This window comes from Panulirus ornatus, chromosome 71 (assembly GCF_036320965.1).
Source record: "Panulirus ornatus isolate Po-2019 chromosome 71, ASM3632096v1, whole genome shotgun sequence".
Classification (NCBI taxonomy): Eukaryota; Metazoa; Arthropoda; class Malacostraca; order Decapoda; family Palinuridae; genus Panulirus; species Panulirus ornatus.
Window position 1 is genome coordinate 11,997,183 of NC_092294.1, and position 18,051 is coordinate 12,015,233.

Here is an 18,051-nt window from a genome sequence, read left to right on the forward strand (position 1 = left end):
AGTGATGGACGGCTCTGAGTTCATACTCACCTACAAACAACTCTTTCCTCTTCCTGTGCACCTGCAAGAACGGCAACGAGCATCCCATCTACCACACTAGGTACGTTTTTTCTTTGCCCCAGATGGGGACTGCAGCAATGAAATCAAGTTTAGCATCTACCTATTTATCAGTAAATATATACAAACACATTCACATTAAAATGCAAACTGCTACCTCACTAATGCAGGAAATGGTGAATAGTATGAAAAAATATAATATATATATATATATATATATATATATATATATATATATATATATATATATATATATATATATATATATATATATATATAACATACAAAGCTCCAACAGCCAGGATCGAACATGGGACCCCTTGTGCAAGAGGCAGGCATGCTAACCGCTAGGCTAAGGGACTGTATAATAGGAAACAACTATTCGAAATACTAAGTACTCAAATACCCTTCGTCTCACAATGCCTCTTGCACAAGGGGTCCCAGGTTCGATCCTGGCTGTTGGAGCTTTGTATGTTCTATGAAGGTGCGCGTTCATATACACTTTATTCGTATATATATATATATATATATATATATATATATATATATACATATATATATTTTTTTTTTTTGCCGCTGTCTCCCGCGTTTGCGAGGTAGCGCAAGGAAACAGACGAAAGAAATGGCCCAACCCACCCCCATACACATGTATATACATACGTCCACACATGCAAATATACATACCTACACAGCTTTCCATGGTTTACCCCAGACGCTTCACATGCCCTGATTCAATCCACTGACAGCACGTCAACCCCGGTATACCACATGGATCCAATTCACTCTATTCCTTGCCCTCCGTTCACCCTCCTGCATGTTCAGGCCCCGATCGCACAAAATCTTTTTCACTCCATCTTTCCACCTCCAATTTGCTCTCCCACTTCTCGTTCCCTCCACCTCCGACACATATATCCTCTTGGTCAATCTTTCCTCACTCATTCTCTCCATGTGCCCAAACCATTTCAAAACACCCTCTTCTGCTCTCTCAACCACGCTCTTTTTATTTCCACACATCTCTCTTACCTTTACATTACTTACTCGATCAAACCACCTCACACCACACATTGTCCTCAAACATCTCATTTCCAGCACATCCATCCTCCTGCGCACAACTCTATCCATGACCCACGCCTCGCAACCATACAACATTGTTGGAACCACTATTCCTTCAAGCATACCCATTTTTGCTTTCCGAGATAATGTTCTCGACTTCCACACATTCTTCAAGGCTCCCAGGATTTTCGCCCCCTCCCCCACCCTATGATCCACTTCTGCTTCCATGGTTCCATCCGCTGTCAGATCCACTCCCAGATATCTAAAACACTTTACTTCCTCCAGTTTTTCTCCATTCAAACTTACCTCCCCAGATTGGGGAAGAGCAGTGTGGTTTCAGAAGTGGTAGAGGATGTGTGGATCAGGTGTTTGCTTTGAAGAATGTATGTGAGAAATACTTAGAAAAGCAAATGGATTTGTATGTAGCATTTATGGATCTGGAGAAGGCATATGATAGAGTTGATAGAGATGCTCTGTGGAAGGTATTAAGAATATATGGTGTGGGAGGCAAGTTGTTAGAAGCAGTGAAAAGTTTTTATCGAGGATGTAAGGCATGTGTACGTGTAGGAAGAGAGGAAAGTGATTGGTTCTCAGTGAATGTAGGTTTGCGGCAGGGGTGTGTGATGTCTCCATGGTTGTTTAATTTGTTTATAGATGGGGTTGTTAGGGAGGTGAATGCAAGAGTTTTGGAAAGAGGGGCAAGGATGAAGTCTGTTGGGGATGAGAGAGCTTTGGAAGTGAGTCAGTTGTTGTTCGCTGATGATACAGCGCTGGTGGCTGATTCATGTGAGAAACTGCAGAAGCTGGTGACTGAGTTTGGTAAAGTGTGTGAAAGAAGAAAGTTAAGAGTAAATGTGAATAAGAGCAAGGTAATTAAGTACAGTAGGGGTGAGGGTCATATATGTATATATATATATATATATATATATATATATATATATATATATATATATATATATATATATTTAGATATATGGGAGTGGATCTGGCAGCGGATGGAACCATGGAAGCGGAAGTGAATCATAGGGTGGGGGAGGGGGCGAAAATCCTGGGAGCCTTGAAGAATGTGTGGAAGTCGAGAACATTATCTCGGAAAGCAAAAATGGGTATGTTTGAAGGAATAGTAGTTCCAACAATGTTGTATGGTTGCGAGGCGTGGGCTATGGATAGAGTTGTGCGCAGGAGGGTGGATGTGCTGGAAATGAGATGTTTGAGGAGAATGTGTGGTGTGAGGTGGTTTGATCGAGTAAGTAATGTAAGGGTAAGAGAGATGTGTGGAAATAAAAAGAGCGTGGTTGAGAGAGCAGAAGAGGGTGTTTTGAAATGGTTTGGGCACATGGAAAGAATGAGTGAGGAAAGATTGACCAAGAGGATATATGTGTCGGAGGTGGAGGGAACGAGGAGAAGTGGGAGAGCAAATTGGAGGTGGAAAGATGGAGTGTAAAAGATTTTGAGCGATCAGGGCCTGAACATGCAGGAGGGTGAAAGGCGTGCAAGGAATATAGTGAATTGGAACGATATGGTATACTAGGGTGGACGTGCTGTCAATCGATTGAACCAGGGCATGTGAAGCGTCTGGGGTAAACCATGGAAAGTTCTGTGGGGCCTGGATGTGGAAAGGGAGCTGTGGTTTTGGTGCATTATACATGACAGCTAGAGACTGAGTGTGAACGAATGTGGCCTTTGTTGTCTTTTCCTAGCGCTACCTCACGCGTGTGCGGGAGTGGGGGGGTGTTGTCATTTCATGTGTGGTGGGGTGGCGACGGGAATGAATAAGGGCAGCAAGTATGAATTATGTACATGTGTATATATGTATATGTCTTTGTATGTATATATATATATATATATATATATATATATATATATATATATATATATATATATATATATATATACGTTGAAATGTATAGGTATGTATATGTGCGTGTGTGGACGTATATGTACATACATTTGTATGTGGGTGGGTTGGGCCATTCTTTCGTTTGTTTCCTTGCACTACCTCGCTAACGCGGGAGACAGCGACAAAGTATGATAAATAGAATATAAAAATATATGTAACAAGCACTGGTGAAGTGAGAAGGAGATGGAGTGAGCATTTTGAAGGTTTGTTGAATGTGTTTGATGATAGAGTGGCAGATATAGGGTGTTGTAGTTGAGGGTATCTGAAGTGAGAGGGTCAGGGAGAATGGTTTGGTAAACAGAGAAGAGGTAGTGAAAGCTTTATGGAAGATTAAGTCCGGCAAGGCGGCGGGTTTGGATGGTATTGCATTGGAATTTCTCAAAAAAGGGAGTGACTGTGTTGTTGATTGGTTGTAAGGATATTCAGTGTACGTATGGTTCATTCTGAAGTGCCTGAGGATTGACAGAATGCATGTATAGTGCCATTGTACAAAGGCAAAGGGGATAATGGAGAGCATTCTAATTACAGAGGGATAAGTTTGTTGAGTATTCCTAGGAAATTATATGGGAGGGTATTGATTGAGTGTAAACGCATGTACAGAGCATCAGATTGGGAAAGAGCAGTGTGGTTTCAAAAGTGGATGCAGGAGGATGCGTGGATCAGGTGTTTGCTTTGAAGAATGTATGGGAGAAATACTTAGAAAAACAGGTGGATTTGTATGTACCATTTGTGGATGTGGAGAAGGCATATGGTAGGGTTGATAGAGATGCTTTGTGGATGGTATGAAGAGTATCTGGTGTGAGAGGTAGAGGCAGTGAAAGGCTTTAACCAAGGATGTAAGGCATGTGTACGAGTAGGAAGAGAGGAAAGTGACTAGTTCCCAGTGAATGTCTGTGTGCGGCAGGGTGCGTGATGTCTCCATGGTTATTTAATTTGTTTATGGATGGGGTGGTTAGAGAGGTAAATGCTAGAGTTTTGGAGAGGGGCAAGTATGCAGTCTGTTGTGGATGAGAGGGCTTGGGAAGTGAGTCAGTTGTTGTTCGATGATGATACAGCACTGGTGGCTGATTTGGGTGAGAAACTGCAGAAGTTGGTGAATGAGTTTGGTAAAGTGTGTGAAAGAAGAAAGCTGAGAGTAAATGTGAATAAGAGCAAGGATGTGAATAAGTGCAAAGTATAATGATAAAAAAAGAACATAATGTATTTTAGCATTAGATGGTTAGAGCATGAACTTTTGTCCAACTTTACGTATGTTGCACATAACAGAGTCCCACCCTTTGGGGCCTGGTCCTCTTGTAGAGCCCCTTCCTAGGGTGTATTCCTTTTGTAGAGATTCTTCCCCGGCCCTGCTCTCACGTAGAGCCCCAACCCTGGGGTTAGTGCTATTAAGCCCATTCCGGGGTCCGCTTCTCATGTAAGAACCCACCGCGTGGGGCCTGTTGGTCAGTTTCCTCTCGTGCCCCGTACATAACCCTCTCCTCTGGGGCGTGAGTCCGCCTCCTCAGAAGCAAAGTGTGAGCCATTGTGATCATTATAAGTTATCAAGTGATTGTCATTTTTCCAGAAATCACGACATGCTCAATGATGTTCCGAGTCTTATTTCTTGGCTGAGGACGCACCAACTTTTCTGGAAACGATTACATGAAGACAAGAAAAAAAAAAATGAAATCATATCATGCATAGCTTGAGCATTTTCAGCATGCCAACCTCCTTCCCTGAGGACCGGAGCCTGGACACCAGCTTCAGCGAATGACCCTGTATTTTTTACACCAAGAAAATGATAGGAAATCTTTCACGGTGACGGCCTAATGAAAGGCTCCTCAACTTGCGGCTGATTTCCCCAGTGATTGAAAGGGCTTGGGGCAGACCCGACTTTTCCAACAAATACCAAGCGTCCTGTGTGACTTTAAAAGCCTCCTTAAAACCCATCGAACCAACGCTTGCACCTATGTCGTACTGAACCCGTACTTTTGCGAGAGACAAAATGCAAGGGTAGATGCCGGAACTCCCTCAGGAAGACAGAAGTAAACTTTCTGTACATATCTTTTTTTCTTTTATGGAGTTGATTATCTTATTAGTAAATACCGCAGAACGTACTGCCGTATTCTTTTCTGTCATATTATTCTTGAATCCCTGGGATTTCGTACTTAACCGCTAATCCTGGGGCCACGTGCATGCCACGCGTTTGAGTAAGTCTGCTTGATTTCGCTGAGGGACGGTCAGGACGTCAACAACTGGTTCGATGTTCTGCCGGCAATAATGCAACTCGTCATCCATCTTGTGGTGCGGCCGGGAGGCCTCGGGTAAGTACAGTGTATCTTGCACAACGTCCACCACCGCTGGAGGCTGTAGGCAAAATGTTTTCAAAGGGATCTGGACGCCCCTTTCTCACAGCCTTCTGCTTGGTCAGCATGTAGAGATTTCAGTTACTATCAGCTGATCATCTAAATAAAATTACGACAAATTTTTCAATAAAAGAGAATGTTAAAGGGCCGAAATATGGTTTATGATGACCGATAATCATTAAGCCCAACACTATACATTGCGTCCAGAACTCGTCATGGAAGCTACCAGGTGAACATGTATGATAAAAGAAAATAACTGGATTTCTCTTGTGTGAGTAACAGACCATAACTAAGCCTCATGACTGCACCATGTGAATCCTGAGCACGAGGGCTCTAACTCTGGGTTGTTGACTGATCGTTAATGATCAGGTCAAAGGCCTGGCCATTGTAATCCAGGATCGTACCATCATGCCCTGCGACAGGTATACAAACACCTGACCCAGGATCGTACCATCATGTCCTGTGACAGCTACACAAACACCTGACCTAGGATCGTACCTTGCCCTGCGACATGTACACAAACCCCTGACCCAGGATCGTACCAACACGCCCTGCAACAGATACGCTAACCCCTGACCTACGATCGTACCATCACGCCCTGCGACAGGTACAGAAACACCTGACCTAGGATATACTATCACGCCCTGCGACAGATAACAAACCCTTGAAATAGATACGACAGAACACTCCTAGCAGCTCGAGAAGGGAGGGAGTAGTGCTGCGTGAAGGCAAGCAAAGCAGATGTTCCGCATCCAGGGTCATATGGTGTTCGGCATGTGTCGTGAAGCTCCCCGCTGATGGTGGTGTTGCCTGTCTCATCCAGGAGCCAATAAACCCTTAGCAGGACCTGCCACGTCCCTCCCTCAACTTAAAAGAGAATATGCGAAAACCAGTCATAATACGTCATTAAATGAACGAGACACATCAGCATCCCACTCTCGTCTTTCCTCATCCTACACACCCTCACCCATCCTCTCCCTCCACGCTCATCTCCTTCATCTCCCTCTACATCCTCATCCATCCTCTCCTATTACCCTCCTACCCGTGTATACGTGGCTGTGTGTCTGTGGTAGGCGACCATATCTGCTGATCCTTCCTCAGTAAGCAAACAAATGAACGGTGATTATCTCTTGTTCCACAATGACTCGTCGTTCCCATACTTCATCATCTACGCACTAATGATCTCATATTCCGCTCGTAAATCTACTCTTGTGAGTTTCAACACTGATGAAAATGACATATCGCGCATCGCTACACCTGAAGATTCTATTTATGTACATCCTATTGCCCGGGAAAACTGAGAGGAGTTACTGGTAACATGTTTCTTTCTCTTAGTGATGTTATTAACTCGAATTTCGCTCAGTCGTCAGGGATGTCCTGATAAATGTCTGGGACTGAGGACCAACCAACCCGTCCAGCGTATACCATCAGAGACAAAAGAATGTATCAAAACACTGGCGTTGCCTGACTCTGCCTGCTTGAGGTTACGCTAACAGCGAAAAGTCCCCTTTAGCGAGACTATCATCTGAGGACAATCTCGACGAAGAATTTTTTAAGGGAGTCTATCCTATCCCTGCTAATCGTCGTAGCGCAGGCTTGAAACCACTTGAACCCATGGAGAATGGATTAGCTGAAGAAAAGCTGGTAATCAAACGCTTACTTCCTTAATTCTTTTAATTATAACGAGCAAGTAATGTGATAATATCCTTGTAATTATTAGGAGTTTAAGTGTGTGTGTGTGTGTGTGTGTGTGTGTGTGTGTGTGTGTAGATTTGTTGCTACGTATACATGTAAGGTGTGTAGGCATGAAGGTTTGTAAGTACGAGTGTGGATGTGTAAATTTTCAAGTGTTGTTGTGCAGTTGTACAGGAGTATGGATATAGAGACTTTTAAGTGACCAAGACTGCAGGTATAGCGCTCTGCATCTGTGCTGGAGTTGAGGGGTGACGAGCGATGGTCAGGTAAGGCATCATGTAGGATAAACACAGAGCAGCATTACTTAGTTACGCTGATTCCTCGTTACTACCATTGTTCCAAACTAACTAATTGCTGTCATTATCTCCATCATTATCCCATTATCGTCAACAGGTCACAGGTTAGTAGGACAGAGTCAACCCAACACCGAGGCCGAGGAGGCTCTCATGTGGCCCAGTGATGGCGAGGTGTGCGGGTGAGTGGAACTTGGTGCTGCGGACAAGACGTCCCCAGGGTAACGGGCAAGTGGCTCCCGGGGGCATGGAGAGGATGCCCTTGGGGTGCAGACAGGTACCCTTACAGCTGTGGGTCCCTGGGGCTGCAGACAGATTGCCCCGGAGCTGTAGACGGGTCGCCCCCGGGATAGCCATCGGGGCAGCATGGATCACCGTCAGGCGTCAGCCACCAGACTCAGCCCAGGAAGCAGTAAGTAGCCTCATCACCTCTGATCCTCCTGTTACCTGTCTGATTTCCCGTAACGTTTCCCCCGACGCCCCTGTCCCTTCCTACCTGTTATACCTTCCTCCGTCTTCTCCCTCACCCAGGGTCTCCTGTTCATCTTTAACGCACGACGTCACGTCTGGCCCCATGATGTCAAAGGATCCTCAACTGTGGCGCCAGAGGACCCTCAAGTGTAGCACTACAGATCCGTCAACTGTGGCACGCCAAGACCCTTAACTGTGGCATCACGAGGCCTTCAAGTGTGGCACCACAGGACCCTCAACTGTGGCACAACAAGACCCTCAACTGTGGGACCACAGGGCCCTCAACTGTGGGACCACAGGGCCCTCAACTGTGGCACAACAAGGCCCTCAAGTGTGTTCACCACAGGACCCTCAACTGTTGCACACCAAGGATCTCAACTGTGGGACCACAGGGCCCTCAAGTGTGGGACCACAGGACCCTCAACTGTGGCACCACAGGACCCTCGCCACCATCCTATAACATCCTTTCGGACACCACCGGCTCCTGTGCTGTACACAGTCAGCGTCTCGTAAGTAAGACTTTCTTCAAGTTCTTTCCCCCTCCACCCACTTCACTACACTTGAGGCACAACCTTGCCAGTTATCGTTTTATATCTTGAACACTGTCACATCAGCACCATCTTTCACCTCTCGCTATATGCCAGTTATCTCATCATTTATGTTCTACTTGCTCCCTTAATCATTATTAACTCAGGATACGTATACCGCTGGGAACATTTTGATTCTCTTTTTTTTACTTTAAGATGCACACTTCTTGGAGCAACTCACAATGGTCTTGAGCAAGCGCTCTGATTGGTGACAGGTGAACAATGATGCTGCGGTGAGCTATTGTGTACAAAGATGCAGGTCTCACCATCCCATTATGAATTGTTTATTTAGTGTAGTGAAATAAACAGATAAACACAAAATACTTGATACCACTGCATCGTGCCCTAAGCTGCAGACACTCCGGCATTTAAAAAGAATTTAACCTGTCTATATTCTCACTTAGGCTAACATCCATCCATGTGTAATGCTATGTACGTAATATCAACATGAATATGTACGTCATTTTCCTAACAGATGATAAGTTTGGTAAAAACCTATTTGAATATAAGCCAAATGTCGTCCCCAGGAAGGGCAGGAAGTGGCAATGTAAACTAGCAATCCTCCTACCAGTCTATCCTCTTTGTTCCTCTGCTTCCGCACCCGCATCCTTGCTCTACCATTCTCTCTCTGTCTATGTATACCAGGAGCGTAGACTGTTTTTCTTGTCCTGAAGCTGGTCGTGTCATCATGGATCATCTGGTCTTCTATCCTTCCTATACACTTCTTTAAGCGGATCCCATCTCTCATGCTGTGGACCCAGTTTTACTTCCGTTAGCTCCTCCCACACCCCCTTGGGTCTTCTTGATGCCACCGGTAGCTTAAGACACTACTAATTCCCATTTATTCATCTACATCCTTGGATTGCATCTAAGGACCTATCTATATCCCTGAGATTCCATCTGTGTCCCTAGGCATTTATCTAGACCCGTGGGATTCCTCCCGTAGCTCTTACACTTCCACAAATACCCCTGAGGCTTCCAGTTGTACCCCTGTGTGCTGCCGCCCTCACCCTCTTGACCCCATGGGATCCGTGGCGTGACCCCCAGCTTGACCCCACTTCACTCGCGGTCTGACAGGGGCCAAGTCTGACATACCCGCGGAAAAAAACAGCAAACTGTTTACTTGTGTGTTGGCTCCCTTAACGGTGACCGTCGTAAACGTGGAAGTCTGCTACCTACGTAGAGATGTTCTGGATTTCAAAATAATGTTTGTGTCCATGACTCAACCTCCAATGAATATTTACACTAGTACTATAATAATCATTACTGCCTACTTCGGTAGCTCTTGGAAAGTCAAAGGATGATCCTGTGGCTGGCTAGGCTGAATAATTACCTCAGGTTGCGTTAAGATTACATAGTTAATTACAATGTGTCAGTTTTGGTTAGTTGGGCTACATAATTACCTTACGGTGGGCTGCGTAAGATTGGTAGGTAATTATGGTGATATAGCGAAATGGGCAAGATTATTAACCTTAGCGTGTACTATGTTTTATAATTTGATTCTAATATCTGTTAACAAATGACAAAGTAATCTAGAACTTACAGGGAGCTGATAATTAACAGGTGTGATATAGAGTAATTAAGAATATCGAGCGTAATCACATGCAGCATTTCTTTCACCCAAAAGGATCTATCGAAGACCTGACAAGTATCTGAGCTGCGACAATGGACGAGATCGAGATATGCAGAAGAGGAAAGGCGCAGAAGCTAAGGTAAGCATTTCTACTTATGTCTTGTGTTGGAAGTTTAAGTCTTCAAGGGTCTAGTTCTTTGATGCTACAGGTTTGTTAGCCAAAACAAGGCGTCCAAGAGAAACACGGAACACAATTTGCGAAAATTTCCACACTGGGTGGCTAGAGGAAACTGAAATAGATCAAACTACTTGGTCTACGTGATTAAGTAGATCAAACTAATTTGGTCTGCGTGGTTAAGTTAGATCAAACTAACTTGGTCTACGACGTTAAAGCTTAGAAAGTTTGAGGCATACTCTCCCTAGGTGAGGCTGATCTCCCTCATTAATGTCAGGGAGACGACGGAAGAGGCATCACTCTTGTCTGGTTAACTTTTCCTCTCAACTATGATAATTAACTCGTCCGCTCGAGCCCCGCTTGGATGGGTAGAACGGGTCGTTAAGAACCCCTAGATTACGTGGTTGGCTTTTCAAGTGATGGGGATGATCAGTCGGTGTGTGAGTGAAGTGGGAGCTACACTTGTGTCGATGGGATGATGTGTGGTAGAGGCAGGTCTGTGTCTTCTTCGGGGAGAGGATGGATTGTTGATGTATCGAGGCGGGAGTTGTTAAAGTCATGCAAGGGAGAGTTCTGGGGTTGGCTTGTTACGAGAGAGGTTCAGGGGGTCGCTGTTAAGAGGGGAAGTTCTGAGAGAACCTTGTGAAACGAGGAGTTCTTTGGGTTGCTAGTTTCAGGGAAGTTCTGAGGATGGCGTATTAGAGGGGAAGTTTTGCCTGTGGCTTGGTAAGGGTCAGTAGTAGGGCTGGTGCTCTGGGGTTGTCCTTGAACACACCGATTTCGTCTCATGGCGAGTTAACTTGGCGGCACACGTAACAGAAGTTAGGATCAAAGTGATGAGAGGTTACTAAAAAAAGATATTAGAGTAATTAGGGTGATCAGATGATAAGTATGGTGTGCAGAAATAGCACTTAGGGTGGATGGAAGGTGGACAGCATAACTGAATATAATTAGAAAATAATTGATATGGAAAAGGCAAATGGTGACAGAGGTAAATTGAATCTGATTCGTGGCATTAAGGTAATTAAGGTAATTGAAAAATGGTTTGGATCAAGAATAAGACTAGCGATAAAACATTATTAGGACGTAAAATTGCGAAAAAATAAGGAGAGTGCGTGATCAGCCTGATTGGAGTTGCTCGTGGGCAGCACAAGAGGTCTCTGATTTGAGAAAAGTGATCTCGTAAACTTTGGGGAAATATTTCTGCAACAGAAGATTGATCCGCTGATTGCACTAGATAATTTGTTGGTTCCTATTTTAGCCATGGTCAGTCCAGTTGCAGCCAAGTGTATTTCTCTTCCTTTATTGTCTTCTTTTTTTTTTTTTCTATTTCCTTCCACGATATTTGAGTAAAGTAACGAGAAGGATCCACGTAAAAGTTAAGGAACTTGTAGGTTTACAAATTAATGGTAGATATCTATGACGCCAGGAGGCGTATTTCTCAGAACACTATAGTTCAGATAATCATTAAGTATTCCACATGAGTATAGACTTATTATACAGTTATCAGTAATCATGTAATCATTCATACGATGCATCAATATAATCTGAGTCAGATGGGTCACTGGATAACATTATACGAAGACGCTGAAACCGAAGCAACCAAGGGACGAAGACGCACATCTGCTACGTGTCATGAGCCGGAGATAAGACTTTCAAAATAGTGTCAAAGGATCTTGTTCGGGTGCTGCTGAGTGCAACACCCGTGGGTCACTTAAAATTAAGATTTAAGAACTTGGAAGAAAATTAAATTAACAGGGGCATACAGAAAGGAGTCATCGAAAACAAGCGTTGCTGAACGTGGCGCATTCACGGGCCGCCCACATAAGCTCGAGTTCTGGCTACGGCAGTGAGCCCACAATCCTCCCAACTATTGATCCTCCCTTCGGGGCTGGTTGTTGCATTGGGTACACAGATTGAGATACAATTCTTGAAGAAGTCACAGCTGAACGCCAAGACTACACGAGACAAGAGAGAAAGAGAGAGAACACAAAGAGAATATAATGCCTCTCGTGACGTCTTGTTCGCAAGGTATACACGACACCAGAGTTCAGTGTCGCCTCTCTACCTGGTGCGGTTGCTCGGGAGGAAACTCATTAAAGAGCAAAGGTACAAATCACAGGTCGAGGCCCGCCACTGTCAAGCAAACAAGCAAGGAAGCAAGCAAGCAATAACAAAGTGTGACATGCAAAGGCCAGAGGCTCTATATACCCGCGGCCCAAGACTCCGTGACAAGAAGAATAGGCAAGAGATTACAGTGTGTGAACGGTGTGGGGTCATCTGGTGTTGGCCCGTGGCTTCTGCAGACGGAATGGAGCGAAGGACGAAACTGTGTGACATTCTTTTTCAACTCGTTCTTTTGTTGATGAACGGAATATGTTACACTAGCCTCTTATCGCATAGATATTCTTTTTTTGTCGCAAACTTGCCGTCAGCATTGTGTCAACGATAGAGCGTCTCTTACTTGGGAAATCTGATATTGTTAGCACTTAGCGCTTCGTGAAGAGCATGACCAGTTGTACATATGGTTGAGTTCATTGTCCTCAACACACGGTCGTCTAATATCAAGCCAGATTCCGTCATATGACCATGGAAAATGATCGTGTATGGAAATTCCCGCCTTCTGTCATGATGATACAGACTTGTGTAGGAAGACATAACGGCATCTTACGAAACAAACTACAGAGTGTGATCCTTTCCAAATAAAAGTACTTAGTTCGTGTTTATGTGTGAGTGAACATTCTTGGGGGTTGCTTGTGTGTGTGTGTGTGTGTGTGTGTGTGTGTGTGTAGTGAAAGATTCCTCTTAGCTTTCTCCGTCGTCGGCCACATTACAACGTCCTTCGTATAAACTGGTTCTTAAAAGACCATGAACCGGCCATACTGTCCACCAACCTTTAAACGTTTCTTGTCGTCACTCAGGAGCGGCCATCTGATTGGTCCCTCCCGAGGGAACGTCCTTAGCCTCCCAGGGGCGTTATGGCCTCTCAAGTCCCTGGCCGCAATATGTACAAGGCTCTAAAATCTCTGTCGTAAAAACGGCGTCTATTATACACGGGAATGTAGAGCGAGGCAGATCGCTGCTGGCGCCTTAGTTTGACATACCTCGGTCTCTCTAGAATGGCACATAAAGCCTTGACAGTCATGTGATGCGTCTTCCGACTGACTACCTTTTCCCACCGAATTCCTCCTCCATATGACCTGTCGACGAGCCTCAGATGGCGTGGAAAATACACACACACACACACACACACACACACACACACACACACACACACACACACAAATACACACACGGCACCAAGAAGCACTTGCTGTGTGTGTGTGTGTGTGTGTGTGTGTCGAAATCAGGCAAAATGATCCTTCTTGGACGTCCCATGTCGTTCCTCTACAGTAATCACGTAGAGTTCAGCATCTAGCAAACAGGAAGCGCTTCACAACATCCCAGATGGCTTGGGATGTATATATGACCCGGGTATTAAGTCAAACCGATCATTATGTTTGTTGATATAATGATCCTTTATACATACATACGTACGTACGTCAGGAACACAACCATCCACACAAGCACACCAGAACACTAACGAGTAAACAGCAGATCCGGATCACTCCCCCCTCAACAGTAGGGGAAGTTCCATCATATATTACGGTATTTCCTGTAGAGGAGATGTTTCCATGAGTCTGCGATATCTGGCTCATCTTTATTGTCAATAATGACGGTCCCTTTGCAAGCCCTGGGCTGCCTTCCTGGCGTAAACAAAGGAAAAGTATAGAAATGATGAAAGTCTTGAGCCATGCCTTTACCTCATGAAGTTTACGAGACGCTTTGGTGGAACGTCACGTTCATGGAACTGGCTTAGAAAAAAGCGTTTTTAGTTCGAAGGTTTCAGAGCGCTGCATTTACAGTGTAAGTAGACCTATGGCCAATTTAGATGAAGAAGGGGATGGGGAGGAAGAAGAGGAGGAAGTAAGAATAGTTGGAGGACACTAGTCCGGGTAATTACAAAGACCGCGATCTCTCCCTTCATCACAAAAACCTCGATAAACATTAGCTTCGAACACACGAGACAAATACATAAAAGCATAGAAACTCACCAGAATGATTATTCAGCCCAGAGATCCTATATTAGTCTCCCTTCCCTGTGAACGCTCCAGACGGAGTAAACACAGCATTCGAGATCACTCCAAAACATACCTTGCAACCGTTCGTTGGTGAACGTTTTTCCGAGCACCTCTCCCTTATCATCCACCCTGACCCAGCGATCTCTTTACTCTCATCAAAATCCTCGACATTTGGAGAACATGAATCTCTCTCCATCTTTCAATACATTGTACCGAGTCACGATTTTTGCTCGTGGTGAAATTTTGTTCAACTTAGTGTGTCTTTTGGAGCGATTACAAGTGGCGAATAATAGTTCCCTTTACTCCGGACGAGACAAAAGTGGAGGCTTATTGCAGGTTCGTGAATGTGGTCTAGGTGTGGAAGGGGGACCGTTGAAGGGGGTAAATACTCTGAGTAGAGGGAATGGAGGGTTGTCATTGGTTATCTGGGGTGTGGGGGAAGGGAAGGAGGTAGAAATTGAGGTGTGGCATAGCGCTAGTTTGAAGGATGGTATGTTGGGGTGGGTACCGGGTGGTGTGAACAGAGTGCATGGGGAGGTAAGAGGTGGACAAGAAGGTTGGAAATGAGGAGAGGGAAAAAAGAGTTAGGGGACAAGAATACGTGATACTGGTCAAGATGGGAGATGTGAGAAGGCGTCAGGTAGGCTGTGAGAAAGTTAGTGAAGGGAGGGAGGTGCGAGGGGTGTCTTGAGGTAGAGGAGTCACTGAAAAACCGCTACACACTCTTCCAAGTCCCTTATAAATAAGGCACCTTATATACATACCCGGCAAACCATCTACACTTCAGTAAAACCTACCTATTACATCTATACACTCACTTTACAACTGTCCTTTTTTCATTTGTACTTTCCTTGTCCAGCCCCATCCTCTGTCCCCCCTCCTAATCAAAGAACCATAACGTCGACGCCCCTTAACAAGAAAGTAAACAGTGATCATAAAATACCCGCGGCATCTCACTGCGCCCCTGTGGTACGCCTAACGCTTTACGAGAATCATAGTTATGTATTTTCTTAGACGAACCTTCTCTCGTTTCGCTCGAGCACAGGAACTCACCCAGGAGTGGATGCCATTTGTTGCTATGGAAAAACCCGGGTGGTTACTTGCCGTCCATCAGGGTGACGGTTATTTGTGGAGAGATCTGTTTACATCTGGCTGGCTGATTACCTCTGGTATATGTCACATTGTTTGTTATTCCTTCGTTTCTTGCTCACGATTATTTCTTCTGATGAGATTTCCTTTCTTTATCGTCTCTGTCATACTTGTCACATAAGATAATTACCAAAAGGCAACGACCCATACACACTGTCATCTTCTTCCCTCTCATTCCATTCTCCTCGACCACCTCTCTCCCTCTATGGCCTCCTCTTACTCGTTCTCCCCATCACAACCTCCCTAACTCTCTCCCCCATCCCACTGCAATCTCCCACTCGCTCACTGTTAGATTGGATGTCCAAGACGATCACGATCACTAAGGTCATATTCATCCATCGCTCCGTTGCGACGCACGTTCCTCTCTTACGTTAAGAACGTAGTAAACAAATAGTCTTCATAATATGAACTCTTCGAAAACAACGTCAGGCACATCACAAGTCGCAATACTTTTTCCTTGGGGACCTGACCTACTCCCAGGCCGATCCCTCGACGCGGTAGACACGACCAGGAAATGAACGCCGTATGTCTGACTTAAGTGCTAAAGAGTTTGAACCTGGTGTGATAAACCCCTGCTGTGGACAGGGCCTCCATACGTAGATTGATGTCATCATCACCTTTTAATCACCATTACCTCAGCAACAGCTCACGGTAATGTGAAAATGACAGTAAATAACTCACACGGGAATGATTCCAGCCATCAAATTGGGGTGATGTGAGAGCTGTCATTACTTATAAGCACCGCCATTTTTGAGCAGCCGAACACTGCGTAGAGGCCACCGCGAACGACCGAAAACGAGGAAAGTAACGCGCATGAGCCTGAGCTGGTGCCAGAAAATGAGTGGTAGTTACCACGATGATTAAGCTGAAGCTTGTGGGACGAGGATTGAATTCTTGACATAAACAGAGTCATTTGTAACGACAGCGACGAGAACACGAGGACGACAAGGGTGACGAGAACACGAGGACGACAAGGGTGACGAGAACACGAGGACGACAAGGGTGACGAGAACACGAGGACGACAAGGGTGACGAGAACACGAGGACGACAAGGGTGACGAGAACACGAGGACGACAAGGGTGACGAGAACACGAGGACGACAAGGGTGACGAGAACACGAGGACGACAAGGGTGACGAGAACACAAGGACGACAAGGGTGACGAGAACACGAGGACGACAAAACCTGATACTTTAACCAACACGACGGCAACGAAAAGAACGGCGACGACCCACTACGACGACATCGGTGCTGACGATTACTGCCACGACCACAACGACGCGACTAGAACGACAAAGACGACGAACACGGCCACACCAACCGCGACGAAAGATACAACCATTTGCGCCACAGAAACGACAACGCCCGCAGCAGCAGCGACGACAAAAACGACCACATAAACCTCTTCAAAAATAATAACAGCCGCGACACAAGCAAAAACATCTAAGATTACAAAAGAGACAAAAGTTACAAGGGGGAAAAAAACCCCGTGATAATAAGATCACAGCCAGGCTCCTCCGTCCGGTCCCGCCAGAGGCGGTGAAATGACAATCGCCTTCAGAGCTTCTTCAGCGCCGCCACCGTGGTATCCCGGGTCCCCGGTGTATCACACACACACACACACACACACACACACACACACACACACACAGGGGCCTCTTCCTTGTAAGTACGAGTGGAAGGTGGTTGAAAAGGAGAGCTCAGGGGCAGGGGAGAACCAGCACAGAACTCACTACAACAGATCATATGCAAACATCATCATAACAATGGAAATTGCTGCAGCAGACACCACACACTTGCCTCCCATCACGACTCCATTATACCACTGATGAACACCACCATAATTGCCTTGTTACCACCTCGATAATCACCTCGGCAGCCATATCCACCCCTCCCTCCCCCCCCATTGCCTCAATCATCACCAATACCCCCCCCCCCCCCCCCCCAGCCTTACTAATCGCACTTCAAGCAGCTCCAACTCCAGTCGCTACTGCAGCTCTAATCACGGCTCACTCATCGCCACCACCACCATCAACAACACCCTCACCAACACCATCCTCACCATCACCGCAGAAACCATCCTCTCCTCGCCACCACCACAGTTGCCTCCCACGCCATCGATCACCACCCAACCACATAAAGAACAACCCACAACAGCCACCCTCAACCACATAGGTAGCACCACTCACACTAGTATAACCCAGGGAGCCAACACAACACCGCTGCCATAATGCACACATCATCCACGCACCCGCCATCTCCACCACCCACAAATTATTATCCTTTGACCACAGATTTTCCTCTTTCCCCTTCGTCTGACCTTCTCCTCCTCATTACCCCAGGATGGGGGTGGGGGAGATAATTTCCCGATATAACCCGGGGTATTTCCGGTCTGTGTGAAGAATACGGGGTTTATTGTACGGTCTTCTACTCCTGGGTTCATTGCATTACTCATCCGTAAACACGTGCAGCATTTTGTCTTTGTTGACCGTCAACCAAATCTAGGAGGATTTTTGATGTGATTTGGCGTTTCCATGAAGGTGACGTGTTCAGGAATGGTTGTTTATGAACATTTTACTCTGTAAATTATTCTCTCCATTTATACACTTTCTGTACTCGTTTAATCTACCTC

The 18,051-nt window shown here is 45.5% G+C and overlaps 1 long non-coding RNA gene across 1 annotated transcript in view; it reads left to right on the top strand.

Annotated features, from left to right (window-relative positions):
- The window catches only part of LOC139748007 (uncharacterized), a 156,612-nt gene continuing 138,561 nt past the window's right edge, over window positions 1-18,051 (top strand). Inside the window, exons 1-4 of the long non-coding RNA XR_011712508.1 lie at window positions 1-100; window positions 7,444-7,755; window positions 7,875-8,323; window positions 10,029-10,113. This is a non-coding gene — a long non-coding RNA (uncharacterized lncRNA). The remainder of the gene's footprint in view (window positions 101-7,443; window positions 7,756-7,874; window positions 8,324-10,028; window positions 10,114-18,051) is intronic.